This window comes from Triticum aestivum, chromosome 7D, assembly GCF_018294505.1.
Source record: "Triticum aestivum cultivar Chinese Spring chromosome 7D, IWGSC CS RefSeq v2.1, whole genome shotgun sequence".
Taxonomy (NCBI): domain Eukaryota; kingdom Viridiplantae; phylum Streptophyta; class Magnoliopsida; order Poales; family Poaceae; genus Triticum; species Triticum aestivum.
The window spans coordinates 617,406,293-617,432,527 of NC_057814.1; positions in this window are offsets into that span (position 1 = coordinate 617,406,293).

Consider the following 26,235-nt stretch of genomic DNA (forward strand, 5'->3'; position numbering starts at 1 on the left):
GCATGTGTTCAGAATGTCTGAGTACTACAATCGCTTGAATCAAGTGGGAGTTAATCTTCCAGATGAGATAGTGATTGACAAAGTTCTCTAGTCACTATCACCAAGTTACTAGAACTTCGTGATGAACTATAATATGCAAGGGATAACGGAAATGATTCCCAAGCTCTTCGTGATGCTGACATCGACGGAGGTAGAAATCAAGAAAGAGCATCAAGTATTGATGGTTAACAAGACCACTAGTTTCAAGAAAAGGGCAAACGGATAGAAGGGGAACTTCAAGAAGAACGGCAAGCAAGTTGCTGCTCAAGAGAAGAAGCCCAAGTCTGGACCTAAGCCTGAAACTGAGTGCTTCTACTGCAAAGGGACTGGTCACTGGAAGCGGAACTGCCCCAAGTATTTGGCGGATAAGAAGGATGGCAAAGTGAACAAAGGTATATTGGATATACATATTATTGATGTGTACTTTACTAGTGTTTATAGCAACCCCTCGGTATTTGATACTAGTTCAGTTGCTAAGAGTAGTAACTCGAAACAGGAGTTGCAGAATGAACAGAAACTAGTTAAGGGCGAGGTGACGATGCGTGTTGGAAGTAGTTCCAAGATTGATATGATCATCATCGCACACTCCCTATACTTTCGGGATTAGTGTTGAACCTAAATAAGTGTTATTTGGTGTTTGCGTAGAGCATGAATATGATTTGATCATGTTTATTGCAATACGGTTATTCATTAAAGTTAGAATAATTGTTGTTCTGTTTACATGAATAAAACCTTTTTTGGTCATACACCCAATGAAAATGGTTTGTTGGATCTCGATCGTGGCGATACACATTTTCATAATATTGAAGCCAAAAGATGCAAAGTTAATAATGATAGTGCAACTTATTTGTGACACTGCCGTTTAGGTCATATTGGTGTAAAGCGCATGAAGAAACTCCATGTTGATGGGATTTTGGAATCACTTGATTATGAATCATTTGATGCTTGCAAACCATGCCTCTTGGGCAAGATGACTAAAACGCCGTTCTCCGGAACAATGGAGCGAGCAACAGATTTGTTGGAAATCATACATACTGATGTATGTGGTCCGATGAATATTGAGGCTCGCGGCGGGTATCGTTATTTTCTGACCTTCACAGATGATTTGAGCAGATATGGGTATATCTACTTGATGAAACATAAGTCTGAAACATTTGAAAAGTTCATATAATTTCAGAGTGAAGTGGAAAATCATCGTAACAAGAAAATAAAGTTTCTACGATCTGATCGTGGAAGAGAATATTTGAGTTACGAGTTTGGTCTTCATTTGAAACAATGCGGAATAGTTTCGCAACTCACGCCACCTGGAACACCACAACGTAATGGTGTGTCCGAACATCATAACCATACTTTATTAGATATGGTGCAATCTATGATGTCTCTTACCGATATACCACTATCGTTTTGGGGTTATACATTAGAGACAGCTGCATTCACGTTAAATAGGGCACCATCAAAATCCGTTGAGACGACACCATATGAACTGTGGTTTGGCAAGAAACCAAAGATGTCGTTTCTTAAAGTTTGGGGTTGCGATGCTTATGTGAAATAGTTTCATCCTGATAAGCTCAAACCTAAATCGGAGAAATGTTTCTTCATAGTATACCCAAAGGAGACAGTTGGGTACACCTTCTATCACAGACCCAAAGGCAAGACATTCGTTGCTAACAATGGATACTTTCTAGAGAAGGAGTTTCTCTCGAAAGAAGTGAGTGGAAGGAAAGTAGAACTTGATGAGGTAACTGTACCTGCTCCCTTATTGGAAAGTAGTTCATCACAGAAATCTGTTCTTGTGACTCCTACACCAATTAGTGAGGAAGCTAATGATGATGATCATATAACTTCAGATCAAGTTACTACTGAACCTCGTAGGTCAACCAGAGTGAGGTCCGCACCAGAGTGGTATGGTAATCCTATTCTGGAGGTCATGTTACTTGACCATGACGAACCTACGAACTATGAGGAAGCGATGATGAGCCCAGATTCCGTGAAATGGCTTGAGGCCATGAAATCTGAGATGGGATCCTGATACGTCTGCGTCGTATCGACTTTTCCAAACACTTTTGCCCTTATTTTGGACTCTAACTTGCATGATCTGAATGGAACTAACCCGGACTGACACTGTTTTCAGAAGACTTTCCATGGTGTTATTTATGTGCAGAAACAAAAGTTCTCGGAATGACCTGAAACTCCACGGAACTTATTTTTGGAAAATATTAAAAATATTGGCGAAAGAATCAAGGCCAGGGGGCCCACCACCTGTCCACGAGGGTGGGGGGCGCGCCCCCTGCCTCGTGGGCCCCCTGGAGCTTCACCGACCTCAACTCCAACTCCATATATTCGTGTTCGGGGAGAGAAAAATCAGAGAGAAGGATTCATTACGTTTTACGATACGGAGCCGCCGCCAAGCCCTAAAACCTCTTGGGAGGGCTGATCTGGAGTCCGTTCGGGGCTCCGGAGAGGGGAATCCGTTGCCGTTGTCATCATCAACCATCCTCCCTCACCAATTTCATGATGCTCACCGCCGTGCGTGAGTAATTCCATCATAGGCTTGCTGGACGGTGATGGGTTGGATGAGATTTATCATGTAATCGAGTTAGTTTTGTTAGGGTTTGATCTCTAGTATCCACTATGTTCTGAGATTGATGTTGCTATGACTTTGCTATGCTTAATGCTTGTCACTAGGGCCCGAGTGCCATGATTTCAGATCTGAACTTATTATGTTTTCATGAATATATGTGAGTTCTTGATCCTAGTTTGAGGAGTTCATGTATTCACTATGTGTTAATGCTTTGGTTCGGTACTCTATTAAAAGGAGGCCTTAATATCCCTTAGTTTCCGCTAGGACCCCGTTGCCACGGGAGGGTAGGACAAAAGATGTCATGCAAGTTCCTTTCCATAAGCACGTATGACTATATTCGGAATACATGCCTACATTACATTGATGAATTGGAGCTAGTTCTATGTCACCCTATGTTATGACAGTTACATGATGAACCGCATCCGGCATAATTCTCCATCACCGATCCAATGCCTACGAGCTGTTCACATATTGTTCTCCGCTTATTTACTTTACCGTTGCTACTGTTACAATCACTACAAAACACCAAAAATATTACTTTTGCCACCATTACTTTTGTTACCGTTACCACTACTATCATATTACTTTGCTACTAAATACTTTGCTGCAGATACTAAGTTATCCAGGTGTGGTTGAATTGACAACTCAACTGCTAATACTTGAGAATATTCTTTGGCTCCCCTTGTGTCGAATCAATAAATTTGGGTTGAATACTCTACCCTCGAAAACTGTTGCGATCCCCTATACTTGTGGGTTATCAAGACTATTTTCTGGCGCCTTTGCCGGGGAGCATAGCTCTATTCTTTGAGTCACTTGGGATTTATATCTGCTGGTCACTATGAGTAACTTGAAAGACGAGAAAACAAAAATTTATCCCTCAACTACGAGGGGTGGTAAGGAACTGCCATCTAGCTCTGCACTTGATTCACCTTCTGTTTTGAGTAAGCTTGCGACACCTAAACCTGCTTCTGCTATTAATTCTGATATGTCGCATGTTATTGATGATGCCACTTCTGCTATGCATGATACTTATGGTGAAACTACTTCTATTCTTGATACTACTGTGCCACTTGTTGAATTTCTTGACGAACAACTTGGTAGGGCTAGAGAGAATGAAATTATTGAAACTGATAATTTTGATGATAGTGATGATGAGGACTCTCCCCCTAATAAATTTGAATTGCCTGTTGTGCCTGAGGGCTATGTTATGGATGAAGAAACTAAAAAAGACTTTCTTGCTTGCAATGATAGAAGTGATCTTAAGAAATTATTAGCTAAGCTTAAACAAAAAACTCTTAATGCTAGAATGAAATATGATCTTGCTTATGCTACTTCACCTATCTTTGTTACCGATAAGGATTATGAATTCTCTATTGACCCTGATATAATTACTTTGGTTGAATCTGATCCTTTCTGGATATGAATCTGAAACTGTTGTGGCACATCTTACTAAGTTAAACTAGTGTTGTGACCCGCGCATTTGCGCGGCTAGATTAACTATATATATACTGTTATATTTTGGATTATTATTTTGGCCAAGTTTATGGCCTCTTTCTCATATATTATCTGATGTAATATATTGTAGTCAAAAGGAATGTCCCGTGGTTCCTATACTCCATGAAGTATATGTCATATCAATAGATTGTAGTCAAAAGGAATGTCCCGCGGAAACATGGTCGGGTTATTGATTCCATTGTAGTTTGTTGATAAAAATACCTTGGTATATGAAGTCGGAAGACGGATGCAAAATCATATGTACCAATCGTCATGTTTCCGCTCTTCGGTCCTTTCCTCATCCCTTGTTATGTATCTTAGCACCAATATATATCTTCGGAACAATTCCCCTTCAGAATTAGATCTAAACATGAATAGTTTCTACGTATACCGATTGTACTATACTTCTGTTGCATTTTCATCTTTATATTATTGGTTGTACATGTAATGTATATTAAAGATTTTCTCTTATTCACTTCCTTCATACCTTATTTGTTTTGCTCGTGTCTTTGTCATTTCTGTATCAATTGTTTTTATATATTTTCCAGTATATGAACCCAACCATTAATTATGTAGTTTATTCATAAAATTTTACATGCCACAAATGGTACACATGCATTTACGTGTGTGTAAAAATGTATCATCTTTCATCCGAGAGCTCGTCACCTTTTCTAAAATTACTACTCTTTGAATTGCAAAAAGGACAATTCAAGCGACAGTGACATTCGACTCATGTTTACCTACCGATGTCGATGGTGATTTCAGCGGTATAATGAGTCATGTGTGACCATTGCGCTTTCCGGTTGCTTTTTTCCTAACATGCGTGTTGTATGATCATGTTCCTGGACACTCGACTATTCTATCATATCTCTTATTATTAAATCTAAACCGCTACAGTTATTATCCACTATATAGTTAATGGTGGAGGTAACTATTATATGCGGTAGAACACTTGCATCTCGTTAGGTGGCGAGTAGGTAGTTACCCAATATGAGTTCTAGATTTCCTATCAGTGGCAAAGCCGGACAAAAGAACCTCTGGGTCATTGTTAATTTTTCGGATCATTTTCTTCATAGCGTACAATAATTTTAGGTTGTTTTCCACAAAAGGTGTGGGGTCGACTGGCCCCGCAGCCTGTACGTGGCCCCATTCCTGGCTCCTATATATCATTACATCCATTGTTTTTTATTTTGACACATTTTTTATATACAACTTTGGCAGTTTTAAATACATTTGTGTTTTTATATAAAATTATAAATCCTATTATCATTTAAATAATCTACAGTGAAAATGGTATTAGTTTTACTTGACCATCTAACTATTTATGGGAATGATCTCAAATACGTGTGCACCATTCGTTATTATTGCAACCCTCTTCAATTACATGACTTAATCGACTTAATTCTGTTAATTTATATTAGTTCATTTTGCTGAATTCGTTTGTAGTATGCCTCCCGTACATTCTTTTTTTTTGGTTTCTCCCGTACACTAAAATGCCCAAGCTTATATATATTGTTAGTTATATATATATGCTGCCGAATAGCCAACACAACATGCGGCTAATTTTTTTCACTCCTGCCTTTTTTGAGACAATTAACTTTTTTTGAGACACAATGAACTCCTGCCTTTTTTTTGAGACACAATGAACTCCTGCCTTTTTTTTTGAGACACAATGAACTCCTGCCTTGTATCGATAGTTATGTCTACGGCCGGCCCAAATCATTAGCTAAAATCGGAGCGCATCTTTCCATATCGATGTTGCAAAAAAAATCTTTCCACATCCTTTTTCTTGGCTTGGATTTTGATTGCCCTTTTTACGGAAGGACTCCTATTGACCTGGTTCGTATATGGAATTTGTTTTTTGTCTGGATTCCGGTTGCCCTTTTATAGGACGATTTCCGTTGGGCGTTGATCCGGACACACATGTTTTTTTAAGTGACGTACATGTTTGTGTTTGTGCCTGGACGTGTTGGATAATAAAAGCTGGTTAGCTTCTCTTCATCAATACGTACGTGCTTTTCCCTAAAAAAAAATACGTACGTGCTATGCTAATGCCAATCGGATCTCCTAAAAACAAATCTCCTCTCTTCTTTCCAACTTATTATTCACACACCTTTGAACGTGTCTGTTTCACATATAATTTTAAGCACGTAACGTAATATCGTTAAATCACAGCCGTAAGAATTTCTGATCAACGATGTAAATTTTCTTAACTTATGTGGAAGAACGTGGTGTCTTATTTGCCTTCTATTTTAATTATATAATATATGATATAGCCACCCTGTTCACTAATGATGAGAGAACTCGCTACTTTTATATTCTTAAAATATTTCCGTTCTCATTAAAGGGTGATGCTAAGATATGGTTTAATTCTCTTGATCCTGGTTGTGTGCGTAGTCCCCAGGATATGATTTATTACTTCCCTGCTAAATATTTCCCTGCTCATATGAAACAAGCTGCTTTAAGGGACATATATAATTTTGTGCAAATTGAAGAAGAGAGTCTCCCACAAGCTTGGGGGAGGCTTCTCCAATTACTTAATGCTTTGCCTGATCATCCTCTTACGAAAAATGAAATACTTGATATATTTTATAATGGACTAACCGATGCTTCCACAGACCGCCTGGATAGTTGTGCTGGTTCTGTTTTCAGGGAAAGAACACCATATGAAGCTGAAATTCTATTGAATAATATGTTGACAAATGAAAATAATTGGACACTTTCTGAGCCAACTCCTGAGCCTATTCCTAAGCCAACTCCGAAGAAAAGAGGTGTTCTATTTCTCAGTCCTAAAGATATGCAAGAGGCAAAGAAATCTATGAAAGAAAAGGGTATTAAAGCTGAAGATGTTAAGAATTTACCTCCTATTGAAGAAATACATGGTCTTAATTTACCACCTGTTGAAGAAACATATGATCTTAATCCCTCACCTATTGAAGAAACTCATGGTCTTGATAACCCGACACAGGTAGTAAAGGTAAATTCTCTCTATACATATGATAAAGTTGAAATCCCTCCTACTAAGTTTGCCAGCCATTGTCTGGATGAGTTTGATAAATTTAAGGTTAAGCAAGAAGATTTTAATGCTTATTTTGGTAGGCAATTAAAACAAAATGCTTATATGGTTGAACACTTGAGTGATTATATGTCTAGAGTTAAAGGTGAACTTAAACTCATTAGTAAACATGCTTCTATGGTTACCACTCAAGTAGAACAAGTACTTAAGTCACTTTCGCCTCCAGACTTGTGGGGGCCGCTCCCTTCTTCCCCCCCACTTCAGGTGGGGAGTCGTTTTCTTCTTCCTCTTCCTCGTCGTCGTCAGTGGACGAAGAGGAAGTCTCACTTTCGGACGTCACGTCCGGAGTGCCTTTTCGGCGAAGGCCCTTCTTGGCCCGTTTGGCCGCCTTCTTAGCCGTCTTCTCCGGCACCTCATAGGGTGCAGGGAACAACATTTTCTCAAGTAAAGGGAACTCTTTGTCTTCGGGCAGTGGAGCCGGACAGTTAACCTCCTCTGCTACCTTGATATATGCCTGAAAACAGGGGAAGGAAAGCTTAAGTTTCCTCTCAAAATATGCTATTAGAGGGTACTCCTTGAAAACATTAAAAGAATTTACCGGGTTAGCCTGGCGTTTTAAGCTAAGCCCGCGATCTTCGGTCGTAGGCGGTGGCGTCTCGCCGACCTTGAAGAGCACTTTCCAGATTTCCTCGTGCGTCGTGCCGAAGAGCTCTAGTAGCGTCTGGTGCTTGGTCGGATCGAACTCCCACAGATAGCAAGTCCGGCGTTGGCACGGAAGGACCCGACGAATGAGCATGACCTGGACCACGTTGACGAGCTTGATTTTCCTGTTTATCATGTTCTGGACGCATATTTGGAGCCCAGTCAGCTCGTCCGAGGGACCCCAAGTTAGGCCCCTCTCTTGCCAGGAGGTGAGCCGCATCGGGATTCTGGATCAGAATTCGGGGGCCGCCGCCCAGTTGGTGTCGCGCGGCTCGGTGATGTAGAACCACCCCGATTGCCATCCCTTCACCGTCTCCGCAAACGAGCCTTCGGGCCAGGTGACGTTGGGCATCTTGCCCACCATGGCGCCTCCGCACTCTGCTTGTTGGCCATTCACCACCTTTGGTTTTACATTGAAGGTCTTCAGCCACATGCCAAAATGAGGTGGGATGCGGAGAAAGGCCTCACACACGACAATGAATGCCGTGATGTTGAGAATAAAGTTGGGGGCCAGGTCATGGAAATCCAGCCCATAGTAAAACATCAACCCACGGACGAATGGGTGAAGAGGGAACCCCAGCCCGCGGACAAAATGTGTAAGAAACATAACCCTCTCGTGGGGCTCTGGAGTAGGGACGATCTGTCCCTTGGCTGGGAGTCGGTGAGCGATCTCCTTGGCTAGATATCCGGCCTCTGGGAGCTCCTTGATATCCCTCTTCTTGACAGAAGAGGCCATCCACTTACCTCCAGCTCCGGATTCGGACATCTTTGGAGCACTTTCTCGGACGAGGGAAAAGCTAAAGCTTGGGCGCTGGAGCTCAGGGACAAAAAAGGGCTGAGGAGGAACCGAGGTGTGGGTGAAGAAAGGGAGTCCTTATCCCCTTATAAAGGCCATGAATATCAAGCGCCTCCCCACTTGCCTTAAACTCGCCTATTCCCAAGGGCCGCGCAAATGGCGCGGTTGGGTCACCCACGCCCGCATTGATGAGAATCACGCAATAAGGGGACACGATCTCTGTTTCGACGAGACGTGCCAATAGCAACCACGTCTTGAAACGTGGAGCGGCAGACAAAGAACGGTTCTAAATTATGGCCGGACAGACGTGGTGTTACGTTGTAAAAAGCTGTCTGCGGACGGAACTCGTGTAAAAGTATATATTCTCTCTGCGGTTGTGTATGGTGTGTAACAGGTCCGGATACAATCATCTCATCCGAAGACTATCTTGGAGTTCGGAAAAAGGGGAACCCGCCTTGCAATGACGAAGACAATCTGCGTGCTGGACTCCTCGTCATTGAAGCCACGTTCAGAGGCTACAGAGGGAGTCCTGGACTAAGGGGTCCTCGGGCGTCCGGCCTGTTATCCATTGGGCCGGACTGATGGGCTGTAAAGACATGAAGGCCGAAGACTATACCCGTGTCCGGATTGAACTCTCCTTGGCGTGGAAGGCAAGCTAGGCGACCAACTATGAAGATTCCTTCTTATGTAACCGACTCCATGTAACCCTAGATCTCTCCGGTGTCTACATAAACCGGAGAGCGTAGTCCGGATGGGCAGATACACATTACCATAGTCATACAGGCTAGGCTTTTAGGGTTTAGTCATTACGATCTCGTGGTAGATCAACTCTTGTAACACTCATATTCATCAAGATCAATCAAGCAGGAAGTAGGGTATTACCTCCATAAAGAGGGCCCGAACCTGGGTAAACATCGTGTCCCCCGTCTCCTGTTATCATCGATCCTAGACGCACAGTTCGGGACCCCCTACCCGAGATCCGCCGGTTTTGACACCGACAACGGTGCATACTTAGGGAGAACACTTATACCTTGAAATTTTAGTAATGGATCATCTTATAATGCTACTGCCGAACTAAGCAAAATAAGATGCATATAGGATACACATCACATGCAATCAATATAAGTGATATGATATGGCCATCATCATCTTGTGCCATTGATCTCCATCTCCAAAGCACCGTCATGATCACCATCGTCACCGGCTTGACACCTTGATCTCCATCGAAGCATCGTTGTCGTCTCGCCAACTATTGCTTCTACGACTATCGCTACCACTTAGGGATAAAGTATAAACAATTACAAGGCGATAGCATTGCATACAATAAAGCGACAACCATATGGCTCCTGCTAGTTGCCGATAACTCTGTTACAAAACATGATCATCTCATACAATAAAATATAGCATCATGTCTTGACCATATCACATCACAACATGCCCTGCAAAAACAAGTTAGACGTCCTCTACTTTGTTGTTGCAAGTTTTACGTGGCTGCTACGGGCTGAGCAAGAACCGTTCTTACCTATGCATCAAAACCACAATGAATTTTCATCAAGTATGTGCTGTTTTAACCTTCAACAAGGACCGGGCGTAGCCACACTCGATTCAACTAAAGTTGGAGAAACTGACACCCGCCAGCCACCTGTGTGCGAAGCACGTCGGTAGAACCAGTCTCGTGTAAGCGTACGCGTAATGTCGGTCCGGGCCGCTTCATCCAACAATACCGCCGAATCAAAGTATGAGGTGCTAGTAAGCAGTATGACTATTATCGCCCACAACTCACTTGTGTTCTACTCGTGCATATAACATCTACGCATAAACCTGGCTCGGATGCCACTGTTGGGGAACGTAGTAATTTTGAAAATTTTCCTACGCACATGCAAGATCATGGTGATGTATAGCAACGAGAGGGGAGAGTGTCGTCTACGTACCCTCATAGACCGTAAGCGGAAGCATTATGACAACGCGGTTGATGTAGTCATACGTCTTCACGATCGACCGATCCTAGTACCGAAAGTACGGCACCTCCGCGATCTGCACACGTTCGGCTCGGTGACATCCCATGAACTCATGATCCAGCAGAGTGTCGAGGGAGAGCTTCGTCAGCACGACGGCGTGATGACGGTGATGATGAAGCTACCGGCGCAGGGCTTCGCCTAAGCACTGCAACGATATGACCGAGGTGGATTATGGTGGAGGGGGGCACCGCACACGGCTAAGAACAATGTCTGTTGTGTGTTCTAGGGTGCCCCTGCTCCCGTATATAAAGAAGCAAGGGGGAGGCCGGCAGGCCCTTGGGGCGCTCCAAGGAGAGGGGGGAGTCCTCCTCCTAGTAGGAGTAGGACTCCCCCTTTCCTAGTCCAACTAGGAAGGGGGAAGGGGGAAGGAAGGAGAGGGAGAGAGGGAGGAAAGAGGGGGCGCCGCCTCCCCCTTCCTTGTCCAATTTGGACTCCCAAGGGGGGGGGGGGCGTGCGGCCAGCCCATGGCTCCCTCCTCTCTCTCTCACAAGGCCCATGTTGGCCCATTAGTTCCCCCGGGGGTTCCGATAACCCCCCGGTACTCCGATAATTATCCGGTGACCCGCGGAACACTTCCGGTGTCCGAATATAGTAGTCCAATATTTCAATCTTTATGTCTCGACCATTTCGAGACTCCTCGTCGTGTCCGTGATCACATCCAGGACTCCAAACTATCTTTGGTACATCAAAACACATAAGCTCATAATACCAATCGTCACAGAACATTAAGCGTGCGGACCCTACGGGTTCGAGAACTATGTAGACATGACCGAGACTCAACTCTGGTCCATAACAAATAGCGGAACATGGATGCTCATATTGGTTCCTACATACTCTACGAAGATCTTTATCGGTCAAACCGCATAACAACATACGTTGTTCCCTTTGTCATTGGTATGTTACTTGCCCGAGATTCGATCGTCCGTATCTCAATACCTAGTTCAATATCGTTACCGGCAAGTCTCTTTACTCGTTCCGTAATACATCATCCCGCAACTAACTCATTAGTCACATTGCTTGCAAGGCTTATAGTGATGTGCATTACCGAGAGGGCCCACAGATTCCTCTCCGACAATCGGAGTGACAAATCCTAATCTCGATCTATGCCAACTCAACAAACACCATCGGAGACACCTGTATAGCATCTTTATAATCACCCAGTTACGTTGTGACGTCTGATAGCACACAAAGTGTTCCTCCGGTATTCGGTAGTTGCATAATCTCATAGTCATAGGAACATGTATAAGTCATGAAGAAAGCAATTGCAACATACTGAAGGATCAAGTGCTAAGCTAATGGAATGGGTCAAGTCAATCACATCATTCTCTAATGATGTGATGCCGTTAATCAAATGACAACTCATGTCTATGGTTAGGAAACTTAACCATCTTTTATTCAACGATCTAGTCAAGTAGAGGCATACTAGTGACGCTCTGTTTGTCTATGTATTCACACATGTACTAAGTTTCCGGTTAATATAATTCTAGCATGAATAATAAACATTTATCATGATATAAGGAAATATAAATAACAACTTTATTATTGCCTCTAGGGCATATTTCCTTCAAGAAGGAGCTGACATGTGGGCTCCATCTAGTCATAACGGCCAACTTAGTTGTTTAGATAACGGTGTTGACCTTTTTCGCCACGTGAAGCTGACGAGCGGGTGATATGTCTCCAACGTATCTATAATTTTTAGTTGTTCCATGCTATTATATTATCAGTTTTGGATGTTTAACAGGCATTTATATGCTATTTTATATTATTTTTGGGACTAACCTATTAACCGAGGGCCCAGTGCCAGTTTATGTTTTTTTGCCTATTTTAGAGTTTCGCAGAAAAAGAATACCAAACGGAGTCCAAACGGAATGAAACCTTCGCAATGATCTTTCTTGGATCGAAAGCAAACCAGAAGACTTGGAGATGAGGTCGGAGATGCAACGAGGCGGCCACGAGGCAGGAGGGCGCGCCCCCACCCTCGTGGGCCCCTCGTAGCTCCCCTGACCTAGTTCCTTCCCCTATATATACTCTTATACCCTGAAAACATCCAAGAGAGCCATGAAACCACTTTTCCACCACCGCAACCTTCTGTACCCATGAGTTCCCATCTAGGGACCTTTTCTAGCGTCCTGCCGGAGGGCGATTCGATCATGGAGGGCTTTTACATCAACACCATTGCCTCTCCGATGAAGCGTGAGTAGTTTACCACAGACCTTCGGGTCCATAGTTATTAGCTAGATGGCTTCCTCTCTCTGTTTGATTCTCAACACCATGTTCTCCTCGATGTTCTTGGAGATTTATTCGATGTAATATTCTTTTGTGGTGTGTTTGCCGAGATCCGATGAATTGTGGATTTATGATCAGATTATCTGTGAATATTATTTGGTTCTCTGAATTCTTATATGTATGATTTGATATCTTTGCAAGTCTCTTCGAATTATTGGTTTAGTTTGGCCTACTAGATTGATCTCTCCTGCAATGGTAGAAGTGCTTACCTTTGGATTCAATCTTGCGGTGTCCTTTCCCAGTGACAGTAGACGCAGCAAGGCACGTATTGTATTGTTGAAATCGAGGATCAAAAGATGGAGTTTTCATCATATTGCTTGAGTTAATTCCTCTACATCATGTCATCTTACTTAATGCGTTACTCTGTTCTTTATGAACTTAATACTCTACATCCATGCTGGATAGCGGTCGATGTGTGGAGTAATAGTAGTAGAGGCAGGCAGGAGTTGGTCTACTTGACACAGACGTGATGCCTATGTTCATGATCATTGCCTTAGATATCGTCATAACTATGCGCTTTTCTATCAATTGCTCGGCAGCAATTTGTTCACCCACAGTAATATTTGCTATCTTGAGAGAAGCCACTAGTGAAACCTATGGCCCCCGAGTCTCTTTTCCATTATATTGAATCTCGTTTACATCTTATTAGTTTCCGATCTACTATTTTGCAATCTTTTAGATCTCACTTTACCGTTTATCTATCTCTATTAGATCTCACTTAAGATTAACGGGGCTAAGCGATCTGCCGAAGCTGACTCTTCCTTACTTCCCTTCTCTGGCCATGTGGTTGAGGATATTTGAAAAAAAGATGCAAGTGACCGTGAAGGGATTGACAACCTCTTTATCGCGTTGGGTGCAGGTTGTTGATTGTTTGTGCAGGTATTCAGTGACTTGTGCATTGTCTCCTACTGGATTGATACCTTGGTTCTCAGAACTGAGGGAAATACTTACACTACTTTGCTGCATCACCCTTTCCTCTTCAAGGGAAAACCAACGCAAGCTGAAGAGGTAGCAAGAAGGATTTCTGGCGCCATTGCCCGGGAGATCTACGTCAAGTCAAGCCATACCAAGTACCCATCATAAACTCTTCTCCCTTGCATTACATTATTCGCCACTCGTTTTCCTCTCCCCCACCTCTAAAACGATTTTCGAAAAGATTTGCCTTTTCTTTGCCTTCTTCCCGTATGTCTTTTTGATTAAGTTTCCATGTGCCTTCTATTTGCATGCATCTTTGCTTGCTAAAAATCTATTGATATGGATCCACTTAAAGTGTTCTACTTGGATCATCTTCGATCTATATGTGCTCGTGCTGAAACCCCAACTAGTTTAGTGGAGGGAAAATCTTTAGATGAGCATGCTCATTTTGTGCGTCACCGTTTGTCTGAAAAAGGGAGACTCTTATGGAATCAAATAAACAGTTTGTTGTGTTATGCTTGGAACCTTTGTGAAATTTATGATTTTACTTGTTGCTCTAAGAACCCTAAAAAACACATTCCCTACATATGTGAGTTTAATGATAATGAAAACTTATCTTCTTATGCAAAGGGTGTTTATAGTTACGATGATATCGAACAAATTGAAGAATTTGTTGCTTTTAAGGGTGCTTATGAAGGTGCATCTTTGATTGAAAAGTATGATATTACTCTCTACAAATCTGAAAATTTTGACATACTTAAATATTGGTATGAAAACTATGCTGATAATTTCTATGTCAAAGAATTTATCGAGAGAATGACCGTTGCTTTGGAAGAAAATAATTATATGCATGAATCTGAAGATAATTATGATTCTGACGATTTGATTAAAATATCCCTTGATGAACATGATGGTTGCTATTCTTGTGGGCATGATGCCAATATTTATAAAGATAAATTTGCTATAGTTCCTTATGTTAAACATGAGATCGTTGCTATTGCACCCATACTTGATAGTTCCTTTGATGAAAAGCATGATTGCAATGATGTTATTATAAATTCGCTTAATGTCAATTATGTTAATGATATGCAAAACCTCAAACTTGGGGATGCTAGTTTTGCTATGACTACTATTTGTTGCAACGATCATGATTGGGGTGATTCTTCTTATGATCTTGGAAATTTATTTAAGCCCCATGATGAATATGAGATTGATAATAGTGTTTGCAATATTATTGAAAGTGGGTTTGGATGAGTGTCTACTTTAGATCCCACATATTTCGAGAATGTTCAATCTTATATTTTTTTTGATAAAAGTGGGTTTGGAGAGGTCATGACTTTAGTTAATGTTAATCCCACTATTTTGGAAGAGTGTCAACTTCGCATGCATGTGGACCGTGTTGAAAATATTTTATCTGATAGCTATTTTGTTGATTTTTCTTATTATCCCACATGTAATTATTATGAGAGAGGAAAATATGGTTGTAGAAATTTTCATGTTACTAAATTACCTCTCGTTATGTTGAGATTGCTATTGTTTCTTTCTGCTTCCTTGCATATGCTAGTTTTTGCTTGCTACGATAATTTGTTTGCCTATAAGGTGCCTATGCATAGGAACTATGTTAGACTTAGATGTGTTTGTCAAGTGTTTCATGATGCTCTTTTTGCGCTTCAATTCTTGTCTTTCATGTGAGCATCATCGAAATCTCAATGCCTAGCTAAGGGCGTTATACAATAGCGCTTGTTGGGAGACAACCCAATTTTATTTTTGTTTTTCATTTTTGCTCCAGATTAGTAATAAATAATTCATATAGCCTCTGGTTAGATGTGGTTTCATGTTTTAATTACTGTTTGTGTCAATTAGAACCTTTGGGAAGGCTTGGGTGAAAGTTGATTTGATCTTGCTGAAAAACATAAACTTTTACGCTCACGAGATTATTTGTTGTTTTTAACAGAAGAGTGCTTTTGAGTTGATTCTTTTTGAAGAAGATTAATAGACAAATTCCTCACGCCCACCAATTTATTTCAGAATTTGTGGAGTTACAGAATTATTCGAGAGTTACAGATTACTACAGACTGTTCTGTTTTTAACAGATTCTGTTTTTCGCGTGTGTAGTATCGGGGGATATGAACCATGGAGAAGTTGGAATAAATTAGACATTACACCAATATAAATAAAGAATGAGTTTTAAACAGTACCTTAAAGTGGTGACTTATTTTCTTATACTAACGGAGCTCATGAGATTTTCTGTTGAGTTTTGTGTTGTGAAGTTTTCAAGTTTTGGGTGAGGATTTGATGGACTATGGAATAAGGAGTGGCAAGAGCCTAAGCTTGGGGATGCCCAAGGCACCCCAAGGTAATATTTAAGGACAACCAAAAGCCTAAGCTTGGGGATGCCCCGGAAGGCATCCCCTCTTTTGTCTCCGTCTATCAGTAACTTTACTTGAGGCTATATTTTTATTCACCACATGATATGTGTTTTGCTTGGAGCGTCTTGTATGATTTGAGTATTTGCTTCATCCTTGATGTACAAACCTTTTGGGAGAGAAACACATGAATCGTGATTTATTAGAATACTCTATGGGCTTCACTTATATCTTTTGAGCTAGGCAATATTGCTCTAGTGCTTCACTTGTATCTTTTTAGAGCACGACAGTGGCTTTATTTTATAGAAATTGTTGAACTCTCATGCTTCCCTTATATTATTTTGACAGTATTTTAGAACAGCATGGTAATTTGCTTGGGTTATAAAACTAGTCCTAATATGATGGGCATCCAAGATGGATATAATAAAAACTTTCATATAAAGTGCATTGAATACTATGAGAAGTTTGATTCCTTATGATTGTTTTGAGATATGAACATGGTGATATTAGAGTCATGCTAGTGGAATAATTGTGAATTTTAGAAATACTTGTGTTGAGGTTTGTGAGTCCCGTAGCATCCACGTATGGTAATCGTTGTGTAACAAATTTGAAGAATGAGGTATCTCTTTGATTGTCATCCTTTGTGTGGAGGTCGGGATCGCGCAATGGTTAACTCCTACCAACCCTTCCCATAGGAGCATGCGCGTAGTGCTTCGTTTTGATGACTTGTAGATTTTTGCAATATGTATGTGAGTTCTTTATGACTAATGTTGAGTCCGTGGATTACACGCACTCTCACCCTTCCACCATTGCCAGCCTCTCTTGTGCCGCGCAACTTTCGCCGGTACCATACAACCACCATTTACCTTCCTCAAAACAGCCACCATAATTACCTATTATGGCATTTCCATAGCTATTCAAAGATATATTGCCATGCAACTTTCCATCATTCCGTTTATTATGACACACTTCATTATTGTCATATTGCTTTGCATGATCATGTAGTTGACATCATATTTGTGGCAAAGCCACCTTTCATAATTCTTTCATACATGTCACTCTTGATTCATTGCACATCCCGGTACACCACGGAGGCATTCACATAGAGTCATATTTTGTTTTAAGTATCGACTTGTAATTCTTGAGTTGTAAGTAAATAAAAGTGTGATGATCATCATCATTAGAGCATTGTCCCATGTGAAGAAATAAAAAAAAGAGGCCAAAGAAGCCAATAAAAAAAAGAGAGAAAAAGAGAGAAGGGGCAATGTTACTATCCTTTTTCCACACTTGTGCTTCGAAGTAGCACCATGATCTTCATGTTAGAGAGTCTCTTATTTTGTCACTTTCATATACTAGTCGGAATTTTTCATTATAGAACTTGGCTTGTATATTCCAACGACGGGCTTCCTCAAATTCCCTAGGTTTTCATGAGCAAGCAAGTGGGATGCACACCCACTTAGTTTCTTTTTTTGAGCTTTCATACACTTATAGCTCTAGTGCATCCGTTGCATGGCAATCCCTACTCACTCATATTGATATCTATTTATGGGCATCTCCATAGCCCATTAACACGCCTAGTTAATGTGAGACTATCTCCTCCTTTTGTCTTCTCCACAACCTCCATTCTATTCCACCTATAGTGTTATGTCCATGGCTCACGCTCATGTATTGCCTGAAAGTTGAAGAAGTTTGAGAATACTAAAGTATGAAACAATTGCTTGGCTGAAACCGGGTTTGTGCATGATTTGAATATTTTGTGTGACGAAGATGGAGTATAGCCAAACTATATGATTTTGTAGGGATAAGCTTTCTTTGGCCAAGTTATTTTGAGAAGACATAATTGCTTTGTTAGTATGCTTGAAGTATTATTATTTTTATGTCAATATTAAACCTTTTTTTTGAATATTTCGGATATGAACATTCATGCCACAATAAAGAAAATTACATGGATAAATATTTTAGGTAGCATTCGACATCATAAATTCTGTTTTTATAATTTACCAACTCGAGGACGTGTAGGAATTATGCTTGGGGATGATTGATATGTCTCCAACGTATCTATAATTTATGATTGTTCCATGCTATAATATTATCTGTTTTGGATGTTTAATAGGCATTTTAATGCTATTTTATATTATTTTTGGGACTAACCTATTAACCAAGGGCCCAGTGCCAGTTTCTGTATTTTTTGCCTATTTTAGAGTTCGCATAAAAAGAATACCTAACGGAATGAAACCTTCGCAATGATCTTTCTTGGGCCAAAAGCAAACCAGAAGACTTGGAGATGAAGTCGGAGACGCAACGAGGCGGCCACGAGGTAGGAGGGCGCGCCCCCACCCTCGTGGGCCCCTCGTAGCTCCCCTGACCTAGTTCCTTCGCCTATATATACTGTTATACCCTGAAAACATCCAAGAGAGCCACAAAACCACATTTCCACTACCGCAACCTTCTGTACCCATGAGATGCCATCTAGGGACCTTTTCCGGCGTCCTGCCGGAGGGGGATTCGATCACGGAGGGCTTCTACATCAACACCATTGCCTCTCCGATGAAGCATGAGTAGTTTACCACAGACCTTCGGGTCCATAGTTATTAGCTAGATGGCTTCTTCTCTCTCTTTTATTCTCAACACCATGTTCTCCTCGATGTTCTTGGAGATCTATTTGATGTAATATTCTTTTGCGGTGTGTTTGCCGAGATCCGATGAATTGTGGATTTATGATCAGATTATCTATGAATATTATTTGGTTCTTCTCTGAATTCTTATAAGCATGACTCTGAATTCTTATATGCATGATTTGATATCTTTGCAAGCCTGTTCAAATTATCGGTTTAGTTTGGCCTACTAGATTGATATTTCTTGCAGTGGGAGAAGTGCTTAGCTTTGGGTTCAATCTTGCGGTATCCTTTCCCAGTGACAGTAGGGGCAGCAAGGCACATATTGTATTGTTGCCATCGAGGATAAAAATATGGGGTCTTCATCATATTTCTTGAGTTAATTCCTCTATATCATGTCATCTTACTTAATGGGTTACTCCGTTCTTTATGAACTTAATACTCTAGATGCATGCCGGATAGCGGTCGATGTGTGGAGTAATAGTAGTAGATGCAGGCAGGAGTCGGTCTACTTGACACGGACGTGATGCCTATGTTCATGATCATTGCCTTGGATATCATCATAACTGTGCGCTTTTCTATATATTGCTCGGCAGTAATTTGTTCACCCACCGTAATATTTGCTATCTTGAGAGAAGCCACTAGTGAAACCTATGGCCCCCGAGTCTCTTTTCCATTATATTGAATCTTGTTTACATCTTATTAGTTTCTGATATACTATTTTTCAATCTTTTACTTTCCGATCTATAAACCAAAAATACTAAAAATATTTACTTTACCGTTTATCTATCTCTATCAGATCTCACTTTTGCAAGTGATCGTGAAGCGATTGACAACCCCTTTATCGCGTTGGGTGCAAGTTGTTGATAGTTTGTGCAGGTATTCGGTCACTTGTGCGTTGTCTCCTACTGGATTGATACCTTGGTTCTGAAAACTAAGTGAAATACTTATGCTAGTTTGCTGCATCACCCTTTCCACTTCAAGGGAAAACCAACGCAAGCTCAAGAGGTAGCAAGAAGGATTTCTGGCGCCGTTGCCGGGCACATCTACGTCAATTCAAGCCATACCAAGTACCCATCATAAACTATTCTCCCTTGCATTACATTATTCGCCATTCGCCTCTCGTTTTCCTCTCCCCCACCTCTAAAACAATTTTCGAAAAGATTTGCCTTTTCTTTGCCTTCTTCCCGTATTTCTTTTTGTTTGTGTTTCCATGTGCCTTCTATTTGCTTGCATCTTTGCCTGCTAAAAATCTATTGATATGGATCCACTTAAAGTGTTCTACTTGGATCATCTTCGATCTATATGTGCTTGTGCTGAAACCCCAACTAGTTTAGTTGAGGGAAAATCTTTAGATGAGCATGCTCATTTTGTGCGTCACCGTTTGTCTGAAAATGGGAGACTCTTATGGAATCAAATAAATAGTTTGTTGTGTTATGCTTGGAACCGTTGTGAAATTTATGATTTTACTCTTGTTGCTCTAAGAACCCTAAAAAACACCTTCCCTACGTATGTGAGTTTAATGATAATGAAATCTTATCTTCTTATGCGAAGGGTGTTTATAGTTACGATGATATCGAAAAAATTGAAGAATTTGTTGCTTTTAAGGGTGCTTATGAAGGTGCATCTTTGATTGAAAAGTATGATATTACTCTCTACAAATATGAAAATTTTGACATACTTAAATATTGCTATGAAAACTGTGCTCATAATGTCTATGTCAAAGAATTTACCGAGAGAATGACCATTGCTTTGGAAGAAAATAATGATATGCATGAATCTATAGATAATTATGATTCTGATGATTTGGTTGAAATATCCCTTGATTAACATGATGCTTGCTATTCTTGTGGCCATGATGCCAATATTTATGAAGACGAATTTGCTATAGTTCCTTATGTTAAACATGTGATCGTTGCTATTGCACCCATACTTGATAGTTCCTTCATTGAAAAGCATGATAGCAGTGATGTTATTATAAATTCTCTTAATGTCAATTGTGTTAATAATATGTAAAACCTCAAGCTTGGGGATGCTAGTCATGCTATGACTACTATTTGTTGCAATGATCATGATTGGGGTGATTCCTCTTATGATCTTGAAAATTTATTTAAGCCCCATGATGAATATGAGATTGATAATAGTGTTTGCAATATTATTGAAAGTGGGTTTGGAAGAGTGTCGACTTTAGATCCCACATATTTCGAGAATGTTCAATCTTATGAAATTTTTGATAAAAGTGGGTTTGGAGAGGTCATGACTTTAGTTAATGTTAATCCCACTATTTTGGAAGAGTGTCAACTTTGCATGCATGTGGATCATGTTGAAAATATTTTATGTGATAGCTATTTTGTAGAATTTTCTTATGATCCCACATGTAATTATTATGAGACAGGAAAATATGGTTGTAGAAATTTTCAGGTTACTAAATTACCTCTCGCTATGTTGAGATTGCTATTGTTTCTTTCCGCTTCCTTGCATATGCTAGTTTTTGCTTGCTATGATAATTTGTTTTCCAATAAGTTTCCTATGCATAGGAAGTATGTTAGACTTATATGTGTTTGTCACATGTTTCATGATGCTCTCTTTGCGCTTCAATTCTTGTCTTTTATGTGAGCATCATCGAAATCTCAATGCCTAGCTAAGGGCGTTATACAATAGCGCTTGTTGGGAGGCAACCCAATTTTATTTTTCCTTTTTCCTTTTTGCTCCTGTTTAGTAATAAATAATTCATCTAGCCTCTAGTTAGATGTGGTTTCATGTTTTAATTAGTGTTTGTGCCAAGTAGAACCTTGGGAAGACTTGGGTGAAAGTTGATTTGATCTTGCTGAAAAATACAAACTTTTACGCTCACGAGATTATTTGTCATTTTTAACAGAAGAGTGCTTTTGAGTTGATTCTTTTTGCAAAAGATTAATAGAAAAATTCCTCACGCCCACCAATTTATTTCAGAATTTTTGGAGATACAGAAGTATTCGAGAGTTACAGATTCTGTTTTTCGCGTGGTGTTTGCTTATTTTGATGAATCTATGGGTAGTATCGGCGGGTATGAACCATGGAGAAGTTGGAATACAGTAGATATTACTCCAATATAAATAAAGAATGAGTTTGCAACAGTACCTTAAAGTGGTGATTTATTTTCTTATACTAACGGAGCTCATGAGATTTTCTGTCGAGTTTTGTGTTGTGAAGTTTTCAAGTTTTGGATGAGGATTTGATGGACTATGGAATAAGGAGTGGCAAGAGACTAAGCTTTGGGATGCCCATGGAACCCCAAGGTAATATTCAAGTACAAACAAAATCCTAAGCTTGGGTATGCCCCGGAGGGCATCCCCTCTTTTGTCTTCGTCTATCGGTAATTTTACTTGAGGCTATATTTTTATTCACCACATGATATGTGTTTTGCATGAATCGTGATTTATTAGAATACTCTATGTGCTTCACTTATATCTTTTGAGCTAGGCAATATTGCTCTAGTGCTTCACTTATATCTTTTTAGAGCACGGCGGTGGCTTTATTTATAAAAATTGTTGAACTCTCATGCTTCGCTTATATTATTTTGAGAGTATTTTAGAACAGCGTGGTAATTTGCTTGGGTTATAAAACTAGTCCTAATATGATGGGCATCCAAGATGGATATAATAAAAACTTTCATATAAAGTGCATTGAATACTATGAGAAATTTGATTCCTTATGATTGTTTTGAGATATGAAGATGGTGATATTAGAGTCATGCTAGTGGAATAATTGTGAATTTGAGAAATACTTGTGTTGACGTTTGTGAGTCCCGTAGCATGCACGTATGGTAACCGTTGTGTAACAAATTTGAAGCATGAGGTATCTCTTTGATTGTCATCCTTTGTGTGGAGGTCGGGATCGCGCGATGGTTAACTCCTACCAACCCTTCCCCTAGGAGCATGCGCGTAGTGCTTGGTTTTGATGACTTGTAGATTTTTGCAATAAGTATGTGAGTTCTTTATGACTAATGTTGAGTCCATCGATTATACGCACTCTCACTCTTCCACCATTGCTAGCCTCTCTTGTGCCGCGCAACTTTCGCCGATACCATACACTCACCATTTACCTTCCTCAAAACAGCCACCATACGTACCTATTATGGCATTTCCATAGCCATTCCGAGATATATTGCCATGCAACATTCCACTGTTCCGTTTATTATGACACGCTTCATTATTGTCATATTTCTTTGCATGATCATGTAGTTGACATCGTATTTGTGGCAAAGCCACCTTTCATAATTCTTTGATACATGTCACTCTTGATTCGTTGCACATCCCGGCACACCACCGGAGGCATTCACACAGAGTCATATTTTGTTCTAAGTATCGAGTTGTAATTCTTGAGTTGTTAGTAAATAAAAGTGTGATGATCATCATCATTAGAGCATTGTCCCATGTGAGGAAATAAAAAAAGAGGCCATAGAAGCCAATCAAAAAAAAGAGAGAAAAAGAGAGAAGGGGCAATGTTACTATCCTTTTTTCACACTTGTGCTTCGAAGTAGCACCATGATCTTCATGTTAGAGAGTCTCTTATTTTTTCACTTTCATATACTAGTGGGAATTTTTCATTATAGAACTTGACTTGTATATTCCAACGACGGGCTTCCTCAAATGCCCTAGGTCTTCATGAGCAAGCAAGTTGGATGCATACCCACTTAGTTTATTTTTTTGAGCTTTCATACACTTATAGCTCTAGTGCATCCGTTTCATGGCAATCCCTACTCACTCACATTGATATCTATTGATGGGCATCTCCATAGCCCATTCATAAGCCTAGTTGATGTGAGACTATCTCCTCTTTTTGTCTTCTTCACAACCACCATTCTATTCCACCTATAGTGCTATGTCCATGGCTCATGCTCATGTATTGCGTGAAAGTTGAAAAAGTTGAGAATACTAAAGTATGAAACAATTGCTTGGCTGAAACAGGGGTTGTGCATGATTTGAATATTTTGTGTGACGAAGATGGAGCATAGACAAACTATATGATTTTGTAGGGATAAGCTTTCTTTGGCCATGTTATTTTCAGAAGACATAATTGCTTTGTTAGTATGCTTGAAGTATTATTATTTTTGTGTCAATATTAAACTTTTGTTTTGAATCTTTCGGATCTGAACATTCATGCCACAATAAAGAAAATTACATGGATAAATATGTTAGGTAGCATTGCACATAAAAAATTCTGTTTTTTTAATTTACCAACTCGAGGACGAGCAGGAATTAAGCTTGGGGATACTTGATTGTTCCATGCTATTATATTATCTGTTTTGGACGTCTAATAGGCATTTATATGCTATTTTATATTATTTTTTGGACTAACCTATTAACCGAGGGCCAAGTGCCAGTTTCTGTTCTTTTGTCTATTTTAGAGTTTCGCAGAAAAGGAATACCAAACGGAGTCCAAACGGAATGAAACCTTCGCAATGATCTTTATTGGACCGAAAGGAAACGAGAAGACTTGGAGATGAAGTCGGAGACGCAACGAGGCGGCCACGAGGCAGGAGGGCGCGCCTAGGGGGGTAGGGCGCGCCCCCACCCTCGTGGGCCCCTCGTAGCTCCCCTGACCTAGTTCCTTCGCCTATATATACTCTTATACCCTGAAAACATCCAGGAGAGCCACGAAACCACTTTTCCACCGCCACAACCTTCTGTACCCATGAGATCCCATCTAGGGACCTTTTCCGGCGTCCTGCCGGAGGGGAATTCAATCATGGAGGGCTTCTACATCAACACCATTGCCTCTCCGATGAAGCGTGAGTAGTTTACCACAGACCTTCAGATCCATAGTTATTACGTAGATGGCTTCAACTCTCTCTTTGATTCTCAACACCATATTCTCCTCAATGTTCTTAGAGATCTATTCGATGTAATATTCTTTTGTGGTGTGTTTGCCGAGATCCAATGAATTGTGGATTTATGATCAGATTATATATGAATATTATTTGGATATTCTCCGAATTCTTATATGCATGATGTGATATCTTTGCAAGTCTCTTCGAATTATCGGTTTAGTTTGGCCTACTAGATTTATCTTTCTTGCAATGGGAGAACTGCTTAGCTTTGGGTTCAATCTTGCGGTGTCCTTTCCCTGTGACAGTAGGGGCAACAAGGCACGTATTGTATTGTTGCTATCGAGGATAAAAAGATGGGGTTTTCATCATATTGCTTGAGTTATTCCTCTACATCATGTCATCTTACTTAATGCGTTACTCCGTTCTTTATGAACTTAATAATCTAGATGCATGCTGGATAGCAGTGGATGTGTGGAGTAATAGTAGTAGATGCAGGCAGGAGTCGGTCTACTTGTCACAGACGTGATGCCTATGTTCATGATCATTGCCTTAGATATCGTCTTAACTATGCGCTTTTCTATCAATTGCTCGGCAGTAATTTGTTCACCCACCGTAATATTTTCTATCTTGAGAGAAGCCACTAGTGAAATGTATGGCCCCCGGGTCTATTTTCCATTATATTGAATCTCGTTTACATCTTATTAGTTTCCGATCTACTATCTTGCAATCTTTTACTTTCCGATCTATAAACCAAAAATACCAAAAATATTTACTTTACCGTTTATCTATCTCTATTAGATCTCACTTTTGCAAGTGACCGTGAAGGGATTGACAACCCTTTATCACGTTGGGTGGAAGTTGTTGATTGTTTGTGCAGGTATTCGGCAACTTGTGCGTTGTCTCCTACTGGATTGATACCTTGGTTCTCAAAACAGAGGGAAATACTTACGCTACTTTGCTGCATCACCCTTTCCTCTTCAAGCGAAAACCAACACAAGCTCAAGATGTAGCAATGGGCCCTTCAGGTCATAAACCAGATTAAGACATAACTGTTCAGCAACTAGTGTTTTTTGGAACAGCGAACCAAAATAGTGGTAGTTTTTAGACAATTAAGAAAAGTTATATTTTTTAGCCCTAACCCGTAATGTGGTAGTTTTTTGCTATTTACTCGAGCCCACAACATGCTCTCGCCCCATAGAATCAATACGCAGTGTATTATCACAATACTCATACGATCCCTCACCCTCAGGGGATTCCTGAACGGGGGTACAATTCTTCCCCTAGGGAGTAAGACATTTGCCCCCAGGACAGAAGAGGACCCCTCTTTTTTGAAGATCAGCAACATTTTGAAGTTTCATTATCTTAAACACATGACCTCTAGTATCAGATGTGTCATTGGTCACATTCTTCTCATGATCCGAGTCTAACCAGCACTAGATCAAGATCAAAGAAGAAATCATAGAAATGTTCCCCCAACACTGTCTCAAGTCTCAACCATCGGAGGGATCTCATCAACATTTCTATATCCAATCCTCACACACACATATTCAGGAAGGTGCAGAGTTGCACTATCAATCTCCAAGGGGACACTAACC